General features: G+C 38.4%; 1 protein-coding gene and 1 pseudogene across 1 annotated transcript in view; both read left to right on the forward strand.

The window, feature by feature from the left end:
• The window catches only part of LOC104868217 (ATP-dependent translocase ABCB1), a 301,331-nt gene that overhangs the window by 17,126 nt on the left and 264,747 nt on the right, over positions 1-19,458 (forward strand). The window lies entirely within an intron of this gene.
• The window catches only part of LOC104868250, a 67,033-nt pseudogene that overhangs the window by 12,499 nt on the left and 35,076 nt on the right, over positions 1-19,458 (forward strand).

Genomic DNA, 19,458 nt, shown 5'->3' on the forward strand with positions numbered 1-19,458 from the left:
CCCTCCCTCCCCATCTGCAAAGACTTTGTTTCCATTTTCTCATTTTGTCATATTGATTCCATTCCCTTCTTCATTGCCCCTTCTCCTTTGCCCCTTGTCTTCCTATTTCACATTATTTATCGTGCCTTTTAGTCCTTATTTACACTTTCAGTTTCGCACACCAGAGAAACTGTTCAGTTTGTACACGTGTATCCTGTTTGACTTGAGTATCACCTCAGTGTGCATCCATTTAGCTATGAATGACTCCAATTTCTAATTTTTCACTGCTGAGTATCACTCCATTTTCTTAAAAAACACATTTTCTTTTTTTTTCCATTAAGTTTATTGGTACTTAGGTGTACAGTACAGTTACATTCATCTTTGGGATTTTGTACCTTTACATGACAGGTCTTGGTTCTCATTTTTTCCCCGGACCCCTGCCCTCCCTTCTCCCCTTCCACTCTTCCCTATTTTCAAAGACTTTGTTTCCATTTTTTTCTTTTCTCAGATTTTTTCCCTTCTTTCCTTTCCTCTACCCTCTGCTTCCCCTACTCCTTTGCCTTTAGACCTTTTCTTCCTATTTCACCTTATCAATTGTACAATTCGAACCTTACTTACACTTTTAGTTTTTCACATCAGAGAAGCTATTCAGCATTTACACATGTGTGTCCTGTTTATTTCACTTAAGAGTATGGCCTCAGAATGCATTCATTTAGCTAAAAATGTTTCTAGTTTCTCACTCTTTATGGCTGAGTAGTAATCAATTATAGGAAAACCACATCCTCTTTATTGAGTCTCCAGTTGATGGGCAATTGGATGGTTTCTAAGTTTTAACTATTATAAATTGTGCTGCTATGAACATGGGTGCACATATATCATCATGGTATGATTGTTTGTTTTTTTTTACTGGGGATCAAACTGAGGTCCTTGTACCTGAGAGGCAGGCTGTGGCATCACTGAGTTAAATCCCCAACCCTGTTTCTTTTATTTCTTGGGGGAAGGTACCCAGCAGAGGAATAGCTGGGTTAAATGGAACTTCCAATTCTAGATTTTTGAGTATCTCCATACTAATTTCCGCAAAGGTTGCACTAGTCTATACTCCCACCAGCAGTGGAGCAGTGTTCCTCTTTCCCCACAGTCCCACCAGCCTTTGTTATTGGTTGATTTCATGGTAGCAGCCATTCTTTCTGGGGTGAGGTGGAATTTCAGCGTTGTTTTCATTTGCATCTCTCAAATGACCAGTGATGTTGAATATTTTTTCATGTGTTTATTTGCTATTTCTACTTCTTTGTTTGAGAAGCATCTGCTCATTTCAGATGCCCATTTTTGGATTGGGTCTTTAAATTTGGGAGGTCTGATTTCTTAATTTCTTTATATATTCTAGATAGTAGAATATATCTGAGGAACAGCTGTTGTCTGAGGAACAGCTGGCAAAAATATTTTCCCACATTGTAGGTTGTCCCTTTACACAGTTGGTGATTTCTCTTGTTGTGCAGAAGCTTTTTAATAAGAAGAGGTCCCACTTGTTGATTGTTTGTGCTAGTTCACGTGCAACTGAGGTTTGGTTCATAAGATCTTTTCCTACACCAATGTCTTCAAGAGTTCTACCTAACCTCTCTTCCCTCCCATTTAGTGTTTCCATTTTAATATTTAGATCTTTAATCCATTTTGATTTTAGTTTATTTCATGGTAAGAGATATAGGTTTAATTTTAATTTTTGGCAAGTTGAAACCCAGTTTTTCCAGCACCATTTATTAAAAAGGCTATCTTTCCTCCAGTGAGGGTGTTTGGCTCCTTTGTTGAATGAAGATGAGGTGGCTGGGTGTGTCTGGAGTTGTTTCTGCATCTTCTAATCAGTTCCACTGGTTTTTGGGACTGTTTCTTTGCTTTTACTCTGCTGTCCCCCCCCCACAGTAGCTGTGTAGAATAGTTTCAAATTGGGAATTGTGATACCCCCTACCTTGCTTTTCTTGCCTTGAATTGCTTTTGGTATTCTAGATCTCTTGTTCCAAATGAATTTTTAGATTGTTTTCTCAATGTCTGAGAAGTATGCTGCTGGGATTTCGATTGGGATTGCATTGAATCTATGTAGCAGTTTTGGAAGTATGGCCATTTTCACTACGTTGACTCTTCCTACCCAGGAGCAAGGGATATCTTTCCATTTTCTGGTATCCTCTTTGATGTTTTTTTTTTCAGAGTGCTGTAGTTTTCAGAGTAGAGGTCTTTGATTTGTGTTGTTAGGTTGATCCTAGGTATTTCAATTTTTTGGATGCTATTGTGAAAGTAATTGTTTGCCCCATTTTTCTCTCAGTGAGTCTGTTTTTTTTTTTTGTGTATAGGAAAGCTATTAATTTTTGTGTGTTGACCCTGTATCCAGCTACTTTATTGAATTTGGTTATTAAGTGTAGAAGACTTTTGATGGAATTCTAGGGGTCTTCTATATAGAGTATCATGTCATCTGCAAATAATGACAATTTGACTTCTTCGTTTCCTATCTTTATTCCTTTTATTTCTTTCTCTCCTCTAATTGCTGTAGCTAATGTTTCCAAAACTATATTGAACAAGAGTGGTGATAGCGGAATCCTTGTCTTGTTTCTGATTTTAGTGTGAAGGACATCAGTGTTTGACCATTTAGTATGATACTGGCTTTTGGTTTTTATAGATGGCTTTTATCAGATTATCTATTCCAATGTTTTGTAGGGCTTTTATCATGAATGCATACTGGATTTTGTCAAACACTTTTTCTCCATCTATGGGGATGATCATATGGTTTTGTCATTGGCTCTATTAATATAGTGTATTACATTTATTGATTTGCGTATGTTGAAACATCCCTGCTTCTCTGGGATGATTCCCACTTGTTCAGGACGTATGATCTTCTTCACGATCATCTGCATTCTATTTGCCAGTATCTTATTAAGGATTTTTGCATCTGTGTTCAGCTATGCTTATTAGTGAGACTGGCCTATAGTTCTCTTTTCCATTTGGGTCTTTCTATTCTTTTGGGATCAAGGTGATTCTTGCTTCCAGGAATGAATTCAGGAGTATTGCTTTCCTTTCAATTTCACTGAAGAATTTAAACAGTAGGGGCAGTAGTTCCTCTCTAAGTGTGTTGTAGAATTTAGCAGTAAAGCAGTCAGGGGCTGGGCTCTGCTTACTTTGTAAGTTTTTTTTGTTTGTTTGTTTTTGTTTTTGTTTTTGTTTTTGAGACAGGGTCTCACTGTGTAGTTGAGACTGATCTATGTAGCTCAGGCTGGTATCGAACTCACAGTGCATAATCTAGCTTGTTTCTTGAATGGATTTGGAAGAAGGCATATTGAGGAACATTTTTACCACCTGTCCTTTCATAAAACTCCCCTTTCTTCAGAAACCTCCAGAGACGTGGCCCTGCTCATCCACCCTGTTCAACCAGTTATTTTTTTTCTTACTAGTCAGTCATTGTGTATTTCTCATTTTAAAAAGACTATTTAATACTTTCTTCTACTAATTGGTGACTTCAGAGAAGGTAGTGGGAGAAAAAGTTTACAGTCAATTAAAAGTTTATAGACTCAGAATAGTAGATAAGGAAATTTCCCTACTATAACAATAATACTTTAAATAATACATGTGCTAACATTTCCTATGTTAGTTCTAGAGTTCCTAAAACAATCTTTATGTACTTTTTAACATCTAATAACTATTCATAAGATAAATAAAGCAACTGTCCATGAATATCACTGGAAACCTCAGTAATGCTTACCTGCTGGTGGCTTTATGAAAGGTGGTGGAATTAAAGGTACAATAATGGGCACATTGCCATGATCCTTTGACCCTGCAGGTGAGTCACTGAATCCATTTTCAGTGGCAATCCCTGAATCACCTGTGCTCATATTGTATGGTGAAATAACCCTGTCCTTAGGTAATTTTGGTTTTGGCAAAGGATCTTTTTGTTTTGTTTTGTTTTGTTTTGTTTTTTGAGACAGGGTCTCACTTTGTAATTGAGACTGAGCTGGAATACACTTAGGTAACCCAGGCTGGTCTGGAACTCACAGTGAACCTCCTGCCTCAGCCTCCCGAGTGCTGGGATTACAGGCGTGCGCCACCACACCCTGGCAAAGGATTTTCTTTGAGAACAGAAATGTGCTGCCTGTTTCTTCCCATCTGTAGGGCGACTCCTGAATTCAGTGTTTTCACCATCTTTTAATTCAACCTCATTGTAGCCATACCAGCCACGGAGTTCATTCACGGCATTTTCTGCAAAGTTCATTTCTTCGTTGATCTCCCTCTTCCCGGGTGAGCCGGTTCCCTGCTCCGTTTACTTTCCGAGGTCTCCCTCCTTTCTCCATTTTTGCTGTTTCTGTGTTTGGTTCTTGTGGAGATGAAACGTCTGCTGCCGCCATCAGCGGTGGCGGTGGAGGTGGTGCTGATGGTGGAGCTGGCGGAGGTAGTTGTGCTGCTGGACGGGCTGGGCCGGGAAGGCGGGTGCAGGGGAGCGGGATCTCTTCTGGTGGCAGAGAGCTTCAGTGGCTTTCAGGGGCTGTCAGAGGGCCAGGTAGCTGAGGGAGCCTCGGGGATGCCTGCCGCTGCTGCCTCGCCTGCTCCTGCTGCGTCCTCGGCTCCAGGGAGTCGTCAGCCTTCTCCAGTGGCTCTGTCCGTCAGCCTGGGAGAGGCGGCTGAGGGCCCCGCGTGGAGAGAGCTGCTGGGGGGAGCGTGCCCAGATGTGTGTGCCCGGGGAGAGCGCGCCAGCCCAGGTGGGGGAGTATCTTCTTTCTCCAACAATTTTTAAACATAGTTTTGCAGGGTCCATCAGACTGGCTTGGAAGCTGTTTTGCTTTAGGGTTTGAAATACATCACTCCAAGCTCTTCTTGCCTTGAGGGTTTGTGTTGAGAAGTCTCCTATGATTGATTCTGATGGGCTTTCCTTTGTATGTGATTCGTTTCTTTTCTCTAACTGCTTGTAGAACTTTGTTCTTCTGTTGGGTTTCTGGAATCTTAACTATTATATGGCTATGTGTAGTTTTTGTTGTTGTTGTTTATCTCCGCTAGTTGGAGTCCTGTATGCCTCACTTATCTGTATATCAATTTCTTGCCCCCTACTTGGGAAGTTTTCTGCCATCACTTCTGTGAACAGTTTTTTTTAAATGTCATCTGCACTCTCTCCTGTTTCTTCTTTGACTCTGATCAATCTTATGTTATTCTTCTTTGCATCATCTAGAAACTGCTAGATTGATTTCTTGTGATCCTTACTATTTTTAAGCAGTTTTTCTTTTTCTGGTCACTCATTGCAATCCTATCTTCTATATCTGAAATTCTATCCTAGCATTGACTCATGCTGCTGTGTAAACTTTCAATGGAGCTTTTAATATCCTGGAAATCTATTTGCATCTCTTTTAAGGATTCTCTTTGTTTCCTATGTTGGGATTCCATCATGTTCCTCAGCTCTTCTGTTTTTTCTTCTGTGTCTGCTCTAGATTTATTAATCATGTCTTGTACTATGGGCACAATCTCTGCTGTTATCTGATGAATTATTTCTGATTTCATTTTTTTCCAGATCCTCTATTGTACTATGCACAATCTCTGCTGTTATCTGATGAATTATTTCTGATTTCATTTTTTTCCAGATCCTCTTTCGTTGCCCATTCAGGAAGTTCAGGTGGTTAACAGATTGTTCTATCTTGTTTCCCTTTGGGGTTGCGTTAGGTGATCTGGAAGTCTGGTTTAGGACTTGTTTATGTGTCTTCTCATTTTAGTAGATGCAGCTGCTGTGCCTTTGTTGAGGTGACTTTTTGCTCACCCAGTGGTCTTCAGTTCTCAGCAAGCCACCAAGTGGGCTGTACTCTACTGCTCACCAGTACACCAATTCCTGTGTTCGGAATGCTGGCCTTCTGGGTCCTTCAGCTCACCTGTTGTCTGGGCAGGCTTCTGGCCGGGGCCTGTGCACACTTGGGATGGTATCTAGGTGTGCCTCTTTCTGGGTCCTCTGTGTATCTGTTCTCTGGGAGGGCCTTTGACTGGCAGCTGTGCTCTCCATTTCTTGTTGTCTGAGCAGGCTTCTGCGTATGGTCTCTGTGCATTTAGCAGTACTATCTGGGTGAGCTTCTGCTTTTGCTTGTGAGCCTCTGTAGCTCTTTCCAGGTAGGTCCTTGGTGTTGCAGATACTGTGGGGTAGTCTTCTGGCTGAAGCTTGTGCACCTGTGCAGCTCTTTTCTGGGTGGGTCTTTGGCTTGAGCAGGTGTGCCCTGAGCCTCTGGGGTCGGGGCAGAGCCCCGGCTGGATCAGCCTGCAGCCCCACTGCTCAGGACCACACCACAGCTCCCCACGGTCTTCATGCCCCACTGATGCTATGCAGCAGGCCTCTAGCTTAGAGTTTTTTAAAACAAAAGTATCTCTCATAAGACGTAAGCATAAATAGTAACATATGCGTTGTGAATTATAGAATACAATACACATGGAAGTTAGAAAAGTCTAACGTAACTTTTTGTTTTGTTTTGTTTTGTTTGGTACCTGGGATTGAACTTGGGTCCTTGCGCTTGCAAGGCAGGCCACCGAACGGATGAGCTAAATCCCCGGCCCATCTAATGTAACTTTTTAAAGGACAGTTGAATTGGGAATCAGTATTTTTAATGGCTTTGTAGTTATTAGTTTATCTTTTGGATGTGTTTAGTCATTAGATTAGCCCACACAGATTTTTTAAATTAAATGTCTAATTTTCAAGAATGAAATAAACATTTCAGAAGAAATAATAGTCACTGTGACCTTAATTTCATCTCCAGAAAACTTTGTCAGTGATTTATATTATTGTGAAGTTTACACCTCAGAATAGTTTTAACTGAGTTGTAAAGAATACAGTGATAACTCAGTTCACCAACTGGATTCATTCGCCATTTCTGGTGGCAAATAGATTTGGATGAGAACCAGATCAAATTCCATCGTTACGTTCAATGTTGACCTTATGGGGAAATTTGATTTGGTTCTTGTCCTGTTTGTTTTGATTCGGTGACCAGAATCATGGAGAGAACTGAGTTTGTGAACTGAGGTTCCCCTTGTATGTTAGTGAAATAGAAGATAATGATTATACATTATAGTATAAGTGATATAATAAATGTGAAGAAGAAGAGGACTGTATATATATTTTGAAAGTTGAAAAGCAAATGTCCTCAGATATTCCTGTGTGGAGAGGCATTGTTTTTTTGTTTGTTTGTTTGTTTGTTTGTTTGTTTTTTGGTATCTGGGAATGAACTCGGGACCTGGTGCTTGTGAGGCAGACGGCTGAACCACTGAGCTAAATCCCTGACCTGAGGCATTCTTTTTTTACGTTAGGAAAATCAGAATGCCTGGGTGGTTTAAAATACATTACATTAAAACACATTACTAGCTGCATGTGGTTGTGCATGCCTGTAATCCCAGAATTGGGGAAGCTGAAGCAGGAGGATTGCTGAGAATTCAAGGCCAGCCTAGGCTAAAAAGTGAATTAAATGCCACCCTGAACTACAGAGTGAGACCCTGTCTCCAAAACAACACCACCAACCAAACAAAAGCAAAACAAACACATACACATACACACATTACTGTTTGGCAAACACTCAGTTCAGATAAAACTGGATTTCTTTGTATCTCTGTCTTATATGATTAACAATAATAACAATTACTGGATAATAATTAATGATTTATCTATTAAATAAAATTCAGTGTCCCAATTATATGTTATCTGATAAATATATTATAAATTACACAGTATAGTTTTGGGGAAAGTTTGTTTCATATTATTCCTGATAGATTGAGCACAGAATTTTGAATAGCAAAATCTTATCTGCTTATCACACTCACTTTTATAGCTTGTACACTCTACAGACATGTTTATTACATTATAATAATTACAGATCTTGTAAAATGGACAAGCGTATCTTGTATTTCATTTTACAATGTATGCCTTTATTCTAAAGATTGATTGCTTGCTGAAGCCTAATTATTTGTTTTTGGGGAACTCTTTTAAGAGCATAGAAACATTAATTGAATATTTCTTGATATCAGAGCCTACTTTTAGAAGATGCTTATGGTTTTTACTGTTAGAGTTTAAACTGAAAGGAAAACAAAGTGACTCACTGAACATTTTAGGATGCCTCGTGATGACTATTTGGTCAGGTAATATAAATATACTTTTTATTTTCGCTTGTCTCCTAATACTCAGTTTCTGTTAAACTAATAGCCTAAACGGTCAAATATTTCCATCTCTTTCTTCCACTTTCCTCCAAGTTCTGTCACTTCTTTCCATCTGTGAATGTGCAGATGCCGCCCGGAAGAGCTCATCAGTTGATGCCGACGTCGTGAGAGTAGACAGGGCCACCATGATCCTTCTTGCCTGTGTCCCACACCCCCCAGTCATTTTCAGCACTCATTTTTCTGAGACTTACTGTGTGCCGGGCACTGGCCCCAGTGTACCCCACACACGACTGCCTGACTATTCTTGTCACCCCTTTAACAACTAGAAGACTGAGGCTTGGGAAATTTCAGCAGCTTGCCTGAGATTACACAGCAGTTAAGCCAAGAAGTGGGATCTGAGCCAAAGCAGAAAGCATTCTTAACTATTCCTATACGGTATGTTGCTACAGATGTCGCTGCAGAGTGATCATCTTCATCTTCTCTGCCTCGTAAGCACTTCTTATTTGTTAAGAACAGTGTGATACCTCACTAAAAAACTAAGACTGAGTGGTCTGATCTGGAGAAATGGGTTCATTAGAAAACAGTGTGGCAGTGTTTTTGTTGTTTTTTCAGGTATGCCTATTATTATACTGGAATCGGTGCTGGTGTGCTTATTGCTGCTTACCTTCAGGTTTCCTTTTGGTGCCTGGCAGCTGGACGACAGATACAGAAAATTAGAAAACAGTTTTTCCATGCTGTAATGAAGCAGGAGATAGGCTGGTTTGATGTGCATGATGTGGGAGAGCTGAACACCCGGCTCACAGAGTAAGTACCTAGTTTTACGTGTAACTCAGAGGTGATTCTCATTGTAAATGAAATGCGATAGATGTCATCAAATCTCTTAGGACATGTTAGTACACCACTCAGAAGACTAAGTTCCTCCTGGGTAGAAACCAGGTCTTGTGTACCTGGCATGGAAGGGTGGGACCTACGTGAGTGGGGAGTGGACTTGCCTAAATCAAGGAATACTCGGAGTGTGTGCAGCACAGCAGTATGCAGCAGAGCATGCAGTGGTACTTACTGGTCACAGTTTGTAGTTTCTGCATTGCATACTTCCTGAGTAAACACCTCCATTTCCTGGGACCATGTGGACTACGGATTTCTGTTGTCAATGACAGATTTCCTGCTAGGAACTGACAGCCTGATAAATGAAACAAGCATATACATGAAGGATCCTAGATATGAACTGATTTGTGTCACAGTCAACAAAGTGAAACAAAGCAAGGAAAACACAAACTGGGCATAGGAGAAAAGTTCTGTTTGTAATTCTGACATTTCTTCTAACATTATCTGTTCTTTAGTGATGTCTCCAAAATTAACGAAGGAATTGGTGACAAAATTGGAATGTTCTTCCAATCAATGGCAACATTTGTGGCCGGTTTTGTAATAGGATTTACCCGTGGTTGGAAGCTAACCCTTGTGATTTTGGCCGTCAGCCCTGTTCTTGGACTATCAGCTGCTCTCTGGGCAAAGGTAGGTGAGGCCTGTGAATCCAGGTTTTAACTCCCCTACACCCCATGGAAGGGCCTTGAACCATGATATTACCTTGTATTTCATACTTGCTTTTGTGTCTTCTGTTCAAAACTAATTGGATAAGCTGATGCAGCCTCACTGAGTACTGCCTCTGCATGGCTCTGTACTTCCTTGGACACATTATTTGGGGAAGGTGTGAGAAGAAAGTAGTTTTTAATATATCATTCTCTGCCAATATAAAATAGACACTGAACTCTAGAGTCTATGTTAGGGTTAGGGTTAAAGCATGCATTAATCATTTTTATTTTATATAAAAATAAAAGAAAAATGAAATTTTATAACCAAATAACAAAGGATAACAATAGTTAATACAGCCTGTATCATTGCCCTCAAGTTGTTACTCATAGTACAGGACATAGATACAAGGATTCTCCTACAAGAGGAAATAGATAATAGCACAACACTTTCTTTCCAGTGAACTGTGAGAAACTAGTAATATAAATGTAACAAATTAGCATATATATTAAAATATTTTTGAAGCAATGGAATAGGTAATTTATTTTCTTTTTAATGCTTAGGAAACACAAAGATAGGGACATCCTTGCTATAAAACAAACCTCAGCAAATTTAAAGGAAAGCAGACTGCTGTACAGAGTCTTTGACTATTGCAGTAAAAAAAAGTAAGAAAATTTCTAAACGTATGGAAATAAAATAGCACATGCATATTTTCCTTTGAGCATACAAGAAATCTCAAAGTTTTAAAAACACTAGAACAGCAAAAAAACTAGTATTAAATGTTTATATTAAAAATGATGAAATGTCTCAATTCAGTAGAGTAACCTATGTTCCTATCTCAGGAAACTAGAAAGAAGAAAAACAGTAAAGTAATACCAAGCAAGTAGAGAAAAGAACAAAATTTAATGCAGAAAAAGAATTGAGGACAGAAAAATACCCCAAAAAACAGCAAATAGATTTTAAAAATATCTATTAGTAAATTCGACAAGCCTTTAGTGCAGTTGATAAAAATAGAGACAGAAAACACAAGTAGCCTATCAGAATCAAATAAGTCACTAATCCTACAGACATTAGAAAAACAATGGAATGCTACCAACAACTTTATGCTCATAAATCCGACATTTTATGGATCAGTTCCTTAATAACTACAGAATACACAAACTCAACTGAAATGAACTACATGATCTGGCTTTTGTAAATAGGGAGAGGTGGAGGGGTTGAAGGGAGGGGAGAAGGACAGGTACAGACTCCCTATGATGAATGTGATCATTATGTATACCTAAAATGTACCAATAAACTTAATCAAAAGAGAAAAAAATCCTGCTGATTATAAAATATGACTTGGTTACTCTCCTGCTGTTGGGTTAGGAGGAAAGGGAAAGGAGAAAATCACTGCCAGAGTTTGCGGTGTGAGCCCTGTGCTCTGCAGACCTGTTGGCTCAGGAATGGCACCGAGCGCCCTAACCCGGTGCCGACATGACTGCAGCACAGGAGCGGGGCAGCCCTCAGAAATCGGCTTTGGGGAGTCAGCGTGGTCTCCTGGATCAGTGGGCTGTTGCTTGGTGACCACAGATACATGCAGCGTAATGTCTGCGCGGAGAATACAATTACTGCATGTCCGCAGGCCTTCACCCACCCATTCTTGCACGTATCACAGCTCCTTAAGTTTGACACCCAGGAAAGGATGAAATGCACTGTGAAAATCTCTTGATCATTTTATACCAGGAAATCATACCGATCAGATGAAGAATTCTATAAATATTATACGCTAGCTGTTGAAAGTAAATATGTTTTAATCAGAATTTTATTACAAATGTTTGTGTGCAATACTTACATGGTTGACCTCTCCAGCATTCCTTTTACGGGCAGAAATCTTGGGGCTTTGTCCGTACCAGTTGATCCAGCTTTCGTAATTGTTCACACATTCGTGGCTTTAGAGAGAGATTCACCCAGTGGTCGTTAATTCAGGCCTTGAAGCCATGGCGTCCAGGCTCGGATCCTGGATAGCCCACTTGCTAGCAAATTGCTTAATGCTCATTTCCATTTCCTCATCTGCAAGTGGGAAAGTTAATATGGATTCACTGTGCAATGAAGAAGAATGAATGAATCTTTGGTCCACAGAATAGATGCTGAGGAACCAAACAGAAGAAGCACAGAGCATCTAAGCACACCAGCAAAGGAGACTGACTACTTGCCTGGCTGTGAAGCCTTTTTTTTTTGATACCGGGGATCTGGGTCTTTGCACTTGCGAGGCAGGCAGCGGAACCACTGAGGTACATCCCTGGCCCCGTGAAGCCTTCTTGAAGTCAGGGGTCCCCTGGATTCCTTTACCTTCCTGCCTTCACTCTTCCAAATCACTGTGTCACCAACACTTAGTGGGTTTGGTGCGCACTGTATTTCATTGGTGTTTATATAAATCCTGTTTTCTGTTTGTTTATGATTATAGGACAGTATAAATTTAACATCTCAACATTTTAGTTCTATTTATGGAGATAAGGATCAGTGAGGTTTTCACTGGAAAATTTGGGATTCATCTAATTTAATATATTCTATTTTATTTTATTTTTTGATAACAGGTGAATTTATTTCATAAGACTCAAGTGCAAACTTAAAAACAAGAACAAAGCTTTTCATCATGAATAAACAAAATCTAAATAACAATCCTTGAAATTGTGCATTTTAACAGAATGTATACGGATGAATACATTGTAATTTGCAACTACTTTCAAAAATTTTTAAATTTCCCTCCGGATTGAAAACACCACACAGTCTTTAACCTGTTCTCATTTTGTTACCTTAGAAATATTTGTCGAATGCTACGAGGAAAGTATAGGCAAGAAATGACTAATCAGTCCCTATGATCAAAGAAATATTACTCTCTTTAATTTCTGACTTTTTGAATTCATCTATATTTCAGTTCTGAAAAGCCATACAGTTATTTTATACTTTGACTCCAGGAGAAAAAGACAATGAACACAAATATCTAAAAGGCAAGATATGTTTATGTAATTAAAGCAAAACCACAAGTGCTTGATTCACAAATGTAGTAAATTTATTAAGTACAACTTTATTTGATGGCTGACATGTAATAACTGTGAATGATTTAAACAGGTGTAAAATTGTGAGATCAAAATTTTTAGGTTCACATACTTAAAAAGTCACTATGAATATGGAAAATTTCCATTTACACAAACATGTATAATATATTCTATTTTAGACTAAAACAATTCTAGGAGTTTACAGAGTGAACATATACTAAAATATGAACATTATGACTACACATAACTTAAAAAAAGATTGTTTTGGTTTGGGGATTTAGCTCAGTGGTTCCATCACCTGCCTCGCAAGTGCAAGGTCCCAGATTTGATTTCCAGCACCAAAAAAACAAACAAACAAAAAAAAGATTGTTAAGATTGTTTGCTTCCCATGCATTAATAAACCAGCAGTGTTTGTGTGTCTGTATATTTTTACTTTGAAAATCACAACTTGCTAAAACCTTTAAATCACTCAACATTGCATTTTTAAAATTTTAACAGATACTGTCTTCATTTACGGATAAAGAGCTCTTGGCCTATGCAAAAGCAGGAGCTGTGGCTGAAGAGGTCTTAGCAGCCATTAGAACTGTGATTGCATTTGGAGGACAAAACAAAGAACTTGAAAGGTTTGAGTTCCTGTATTTGTTTGCTTTTTGAGATAAGGTGTCCTTTGTGTAGCCCAGGTTACCCTCAAACTCATGGAGATCCTCCAGCCTGAGCCTCCCTAGTGCTGACGTTACAGGCATGTGCCACCGTGCTTAGGTCTGTGTTTCTTATTTAAACTGATAGATATGCTATTCTGTGTCAGCTCAGATGTCTTTGGGACAGTTTTAATTAGAAGAGGTTTTATTTTCCTGTATAAATATGCTTCCTTAAATAACAGTGGATATTTCAAAGCATTAGTAAAGGCAAAATTTGCAATTCTAGTCATAGTGTTTTTATATCTGATAATTCAAAGAATTTCCTAGTGTTGTCCAGGTGAATAGCGACTAAATTAATCAGTAATCTATGAAATAATTTTCTAAGGCTGAAATGTATTTTCTATCTCTGATTATTATTGTTTTTCGCCTATTGCACTAATTCTTGATTCTCTAATATTGAATGGTTATTTTCTATAAAGGTCTATGGAACATTTTAAACCGTGGTTTATTTTTCCTTCTTGCCCAGGTTCTTACTTAGGTGAGGTATATTCTATGATTTGATGATAAAAATATAACTGAAAAGCACATTGTTAGAAAAAAAAACTGAAGACCTTTCTTATGATGTGTTGCTTGGCATTAGTCTTGTGACTGACTTTTTATCAGATTTGAGTATAAATGCTCCAGTATTTAAATTCATAATATTCATCAGATCTATTGATGTCTGAGTAGTAGAAGACTTTCTTTAACATTTAATGCACATGTAGGAAAAACCTTTTGTTTAGGGAGTTATAAATGGTATTGTAAAGCCATAAGGAAAGCTTTTGTAATTCAGAATCCTCACGTGTGACCAGACGAGAGCTTGTGTGATGAGAGCAGGACAAATGGCCCGGGCTGTCTAGTTCTGACAGTATTCCCTTCCTTCACTTTGGCTGTGCTTAAATCAATAGTTGTAGGGTTTTTTTTACAGCATACACATGTGTTTGCACTTCTCTTTTGTTCATAAAGATGACTCATGCTAGCTAAGTCCCATAGTTTAAAGGAAGGCCGTATCTACATTTTCGAAAGGTTTTGCTTTTTCTTTAAAGTGTCTGACTAAAAAAATGGTGAGTTTTGCTTAATGACTGGCCTAACATTTGTTCAAATAACAGCAGAAGGAGAGGGGATAGATAGCTTAAAAAGAAAAGAAAGTATCTAATATACCATTTGGAAGAAATATTATTTAGATAAAGTACTGTGAGTCCTCAGGTTATATTTAGAGTGGCATTAAATTACAGAATTGTTAAACATTCTCTGAAAACATGAAAGTTTACAAGGCCAAAGCAGGCAAATTGAGTGTGGTGGTCAGGGAAAGCTTCTTTGAGGAATTTCCATCTGAACTGAGACCTGCAGGTTGAGAAAAGCTGGTGGTAGAGGTTGAGATGGGGTGGGCTGAAGAGAAATCTTCCAGATTCCGTGAGATGGGATAGGCCTTGATACTCTCTGGGAAACCTGAGGCTTTTGTGACCAGTTCTCAGTTGAGGAAGGGGAAATTAGGGTGGGTGTGGGCTGGACACTGGAGACACTCGTAAGCTATGGTGAAGACTTAGGGTTTCTTCTGAGGCTGATAATATAGAGGAATGACCAGCCACATTGTCTTTTGAGACTCTTTCTTCATCTGTAAAGTTTCTGATGCATGACGGTGGGGTCAGGGAGAGCGGAGGGGGCTGGTATGGGCGTCTAGGGGAGAGGGGGATGGCGGTCTGCGAGGAGGCTGGAGAGGGTGGACGAAGATCGAAACTTAGGGTTTCATTTGGAAGGAGAGTTGGCGAGACTTCTTAGAGCAAGCCCCGTCCTTCAGCTTTCTTTCTAGCTCTCCTCTTCTCTGCTTCCACATAGACCAGCAATCAAAGTCTCAGGTTGACATTTTTTTCCAAATGGCAAGTTCAAGGAGGTTTGCTGTCTCGGAGTTGGAATTTAGCTAGATTATAAGGTAATTTAGTTGAGCAGTTAGAGTAGTCCTGTTATCCTTAATTTAAAAATATTTTTCCCTCGTATGTGTATGTTGCAAATGTGTGTATTAGTATTGATTGGCATTTCCTTCAAGTAAATGTCCTTGCTCTTTTAAGTACCTACTTGAATAGGAATGAATAAATATTTTCATAATAGTTAAGAAGAAGAATATTTCTAAAAGACTTTACTACTTTAGGCCATTTTAGAGCTCTTAGTTTAAGCACCATTTTCTTACTAAAGTTTGTAATGAATAGGATAATTTTAAAAGCTAGTTTTATAAGAATATTTTTATTGAAAAACTAACCAGAAAGCCTATATAAAAGGAGTACCATTTTCTTTTTGTTTTTTGTTTTTGGTATCGGGGATCGAACTGGAGTCCTTGCACTTACAAGGCAGGCAGCAGAACCACTGAGCTAAATCCCTGGCCAGGAGTACCGTTGTTCTGCTCCCTTCTCTACCCTTTATTTTTATTTATGTCATTTAAATGATTTTCTTCCCTATTGTTCCTTCTTCCTGTGCATGTGTCTCTTCTTGCTAAATAGGATGACATCGTATCACTGTTTGGTTTCTTTTTTTTTTGTTTGGTACTGGCTATTGAACTCAGGTCTTTGCGCTTGCAAGGCAGGCGGCAGATCCACTGAGTTAAATCACCAGCCCAACATTGTATCAGTGAAATGGTGTCCGCTGTCTTGTAAACAAGACCTGCAGTACAGGAGCTGATGGCATTGAATCACGGGCATTAAAATTCCTAGGTGAAGCCATGTGTAATTTATTCCAAGTGGTACCTTTTGTTTCAGCTAAACTGCTTTTTCAAGTACGTACTTGAATAGGAATCAGTAAATATTTTCATAACAGTTAAAAATAACATTTTTATGTGACTTTTTTTTTTTTTTTTTTTTTTTTACACATGAATGGAACTCAGGTCTTTGTGCTTGCAAGGCAGGCAGCGGCACCACTGAGCTGAATCCCTGGCAAGAAAAACATTTTTAGATAGCTTTATGACTTTAGGTCATTTTAGGAGTTTTTAGTTTAAGTATTATTTTCTTACTCAAATTTCTAATGAATAGGATTATTTTACCAGTTGGTTTTATACAAGTGACATTTTTGAGAAAGCTATATAAAAGGAGTATTGATTGTCCACTCCCTTCTTTATCCTTTAATTTATGGCATCTAAATGATTTCTTCCCTGTTTCTTCTTCCTGTACATATATCTCTTCTTGCCGTGTAGGATGACATCATATCAGTGAAATTGTTTACACAGTCTGGGTAAGCAAAATCTGCAATACAGGAGCTGATGGCGTATGAGTCACAGGCATTAAAATTCCTTGGTGAAGCCATGTGTAATTTATTCCAAGTGGTACCTTTTGTTTCAGCTGAACTACTAAAATGGGGAACACATACACTCCTGAAACCTGTGTATTAAAATTAATTTTTTATTCTAAGATTATGCTGGCAGGTCAGAATTTACAAATTTTAGCAAGATGCTTAAATGTGGTCTTTAATGGACAGGATAGTTATGGACTTTCATTTGGCATGTTTTTGTAATTGTGGTAAAGTAGCTAGTTTTAAGAAGTAGTCATGAAGAGAAGAAAATGTGTGCTCACTTCTGGGCAGGGCTTGAACTCTACTATACATACAAATGAAAGAACTTTCTAACAAAAACTCATATATATTTGCAGTCATATAATGATGCATTTGATTTATCAAAGACCCCAAAATATGAATTCTTTGTAGAATTCAGTTCTTTCAACAATTATGAGCTGCTTTTTGCAAGGCAAATCTCTTAAGTTCTTCAGAGAGTTCTGATAAATAGAATAACGACCGAGTTAAAGCTCAGATATTCTGTCTTTTCCTAAACATTTAACCTTGGTTCTATATTTTCGAAGTTGTCCGTCCTCTTTAACTGTTAGCCCTGTTTGCTTCTATGCACATTTTTCTTTTTGAGTTGAGTAATCTGTATTCCTTTGAAATGAAGATAAGCTGGCACAAACCATTTCTTTTAGCTTTAACATAGAAATCGTTCCCTCTTCAAAAATGTAAAAGTACAGTAAAAGGCCGGGGATTTAGCTCAGTGGTTCTGGTGACTGCCTTGCAAGCACAAGGACCTGAGTTTGATCCCCAGTACCCAAAAAAAAAAAAAAAAAAAAAAAAAAATTTCTGTTTTCTTCAAGAAAAATTAATCAAGACATTATTTGCACCAAAAGAAAAAGGTTATCGAAGGGATAGCAGTAAAAAACACACACACACACACAGACACACACACACACACACAGACACACACACACACACACACACACACACACACACACACACACACACACACACACACACACAAACCAACAACAAAAAAAAAAAAAAAAAAAAAAAAGAGACAAATTTCCTCCATAAGAAATAGTGGAAACTCAGAAGATTCATTCTACAACCCCAAAATATTAACATAAAAATGATTACAAACTGTAGTATAGTATAAAACCATAATAAGGAAAATACAAAATATAAAGAAATATAAACAAATGAATCTGTAGTTACTTTTGAAAACCTTCATGGCTGGTGTAAGGGAGACAAAAGAGGAGGGTTATCGTGTAGGATGACTTTCACTGTCACTAACAGGATCACTGCTATTGGCTCAGTGGAATCTTTTTTTCTTTTCATGCAACTTTAACAAGGAATGGATCCAGTGACACTTGTTTTGGGTTCTTTTTGAGGATTTTGTGGAAATGGGATATTGCATTGTCATTAAACGGATTCAAATCGCACTGCTACAGCCTTATTTGGGTGGTGCTTTTCTACAAAATTTTGCACTGTTGCCCACATTTTACATATGTCCTTAATCTCATTCTAAGTGAGGGATTCTAGCCAGGCATAGTGGCGCATGCTTGTAATCCCAGCACTTGGGAGACTGGGGCAGGAGGATCACTGTGAGTTCAAGACCAGCCTGGGCTACATAGTGAGTTCCAGGTCAGTCTCAACTACATAGTGAGACCCTGTCTCAAAAAACAAAACAAAACAAAAAACAAGTGAGGGATTCCTCTGCCTTTTTCTCCTCCTCCTCTATAGAGGAGATTTTCTCCAAAACCTCTTGCTTTTGGGAGAGAATTACCCACAATCCCAAGGGGGTGGGGAGGGGATGATTAGTTCAATTGTGATCATGTACCTTTTGGCATCCTGTACTAGTTGCATGGCAGAACATCACTAATTATTTATTAGAAATGTTTGCTCTTCTTGAAGAACATGTTACTTGAAATCCAAGGTTTTCTTATCACTTGGGAAATAACTCATAAGAACTGTAGAAAAATGTGTCATTGGACTGCAGCATTGGTTTTTGATTTTTCTGTTTGCTTTCTTGTTTTCACCCCCTTTTTTACAATTCATTATAGTAGTTTCAAGCAGTCTTAATGGATGCTTTACAAGACTTTTGTACTGTCAACCAGGTGTAAGGCTATCTATGTACTGACATTTTGGTTTTCTCAATCCCAGCAGCCAGTAGGCACTGGGTGGCCCAAGCCACATGCAAGAGCCCTTTGTTCCAGCTTCCAGCAACCATGGACTGATAAGTGCTAGGAAAGATGTGTAGGCAATATGGAGAAAGGGTAAACTGATGAACAGTTGGAAAATATCACCTATTTTTAAGTAAAAAACATTTTTATAATTAGTGACTTAAAATAGGGATCTATGGAATTAACATGTACTACAGTTTATTTCAATATGTAACTACTACATATCAAAAGAAAGCTCTCAAAATACTTTCACACAAGTAATCTCAAGTTGGTCCTTAAAAACAGACCTTGAGGGAGGCAGGACACGGATCAGACTCCAAACTTCTTTAAGGTTCAGAGATTTAAATTACTTTCTTCTGTTTAGTACTTTCTGGCATTATAACTCCATTATGTTAATGACAGAGGCATACAGATTTTGAAGAAAAGTTTTCCCCAAAGATTCTATTTTGTCTTGTGTATGAAAATACATGTTCTAGAATTTGCAAAATATTGCTTCACTTATTTTGATCTTGCTAAGGCCAACATTAGAGCTTTCAGGTTTCCTCACAAATAACCTGCTCACTGTAAGCCTCAGTTTTTCTTTGTACAATAAGGGGAAGAAGTAATAGCAACCTAATAGGGTGACTCTATGGGCAGAAGGAGAAAATGAAT

Source organism: Fukomys damarensis, unplaced genomic scaffold, assembly GCF_012274545.1.
Source record: "Fukomys damarensis isolate Sample0158 unplaced genomic scaffold, DMR_v1.0_HiC HiC_scaffold_4, whole genome shotgun sequence".
Classification (NCBI taxonomy): domain Eukaryota; kingdom Metazoa; phylum Chordata; class Mammalia; order Rodentia; family Bathyergidae; genus Fukomys; species Fukomys damarensis.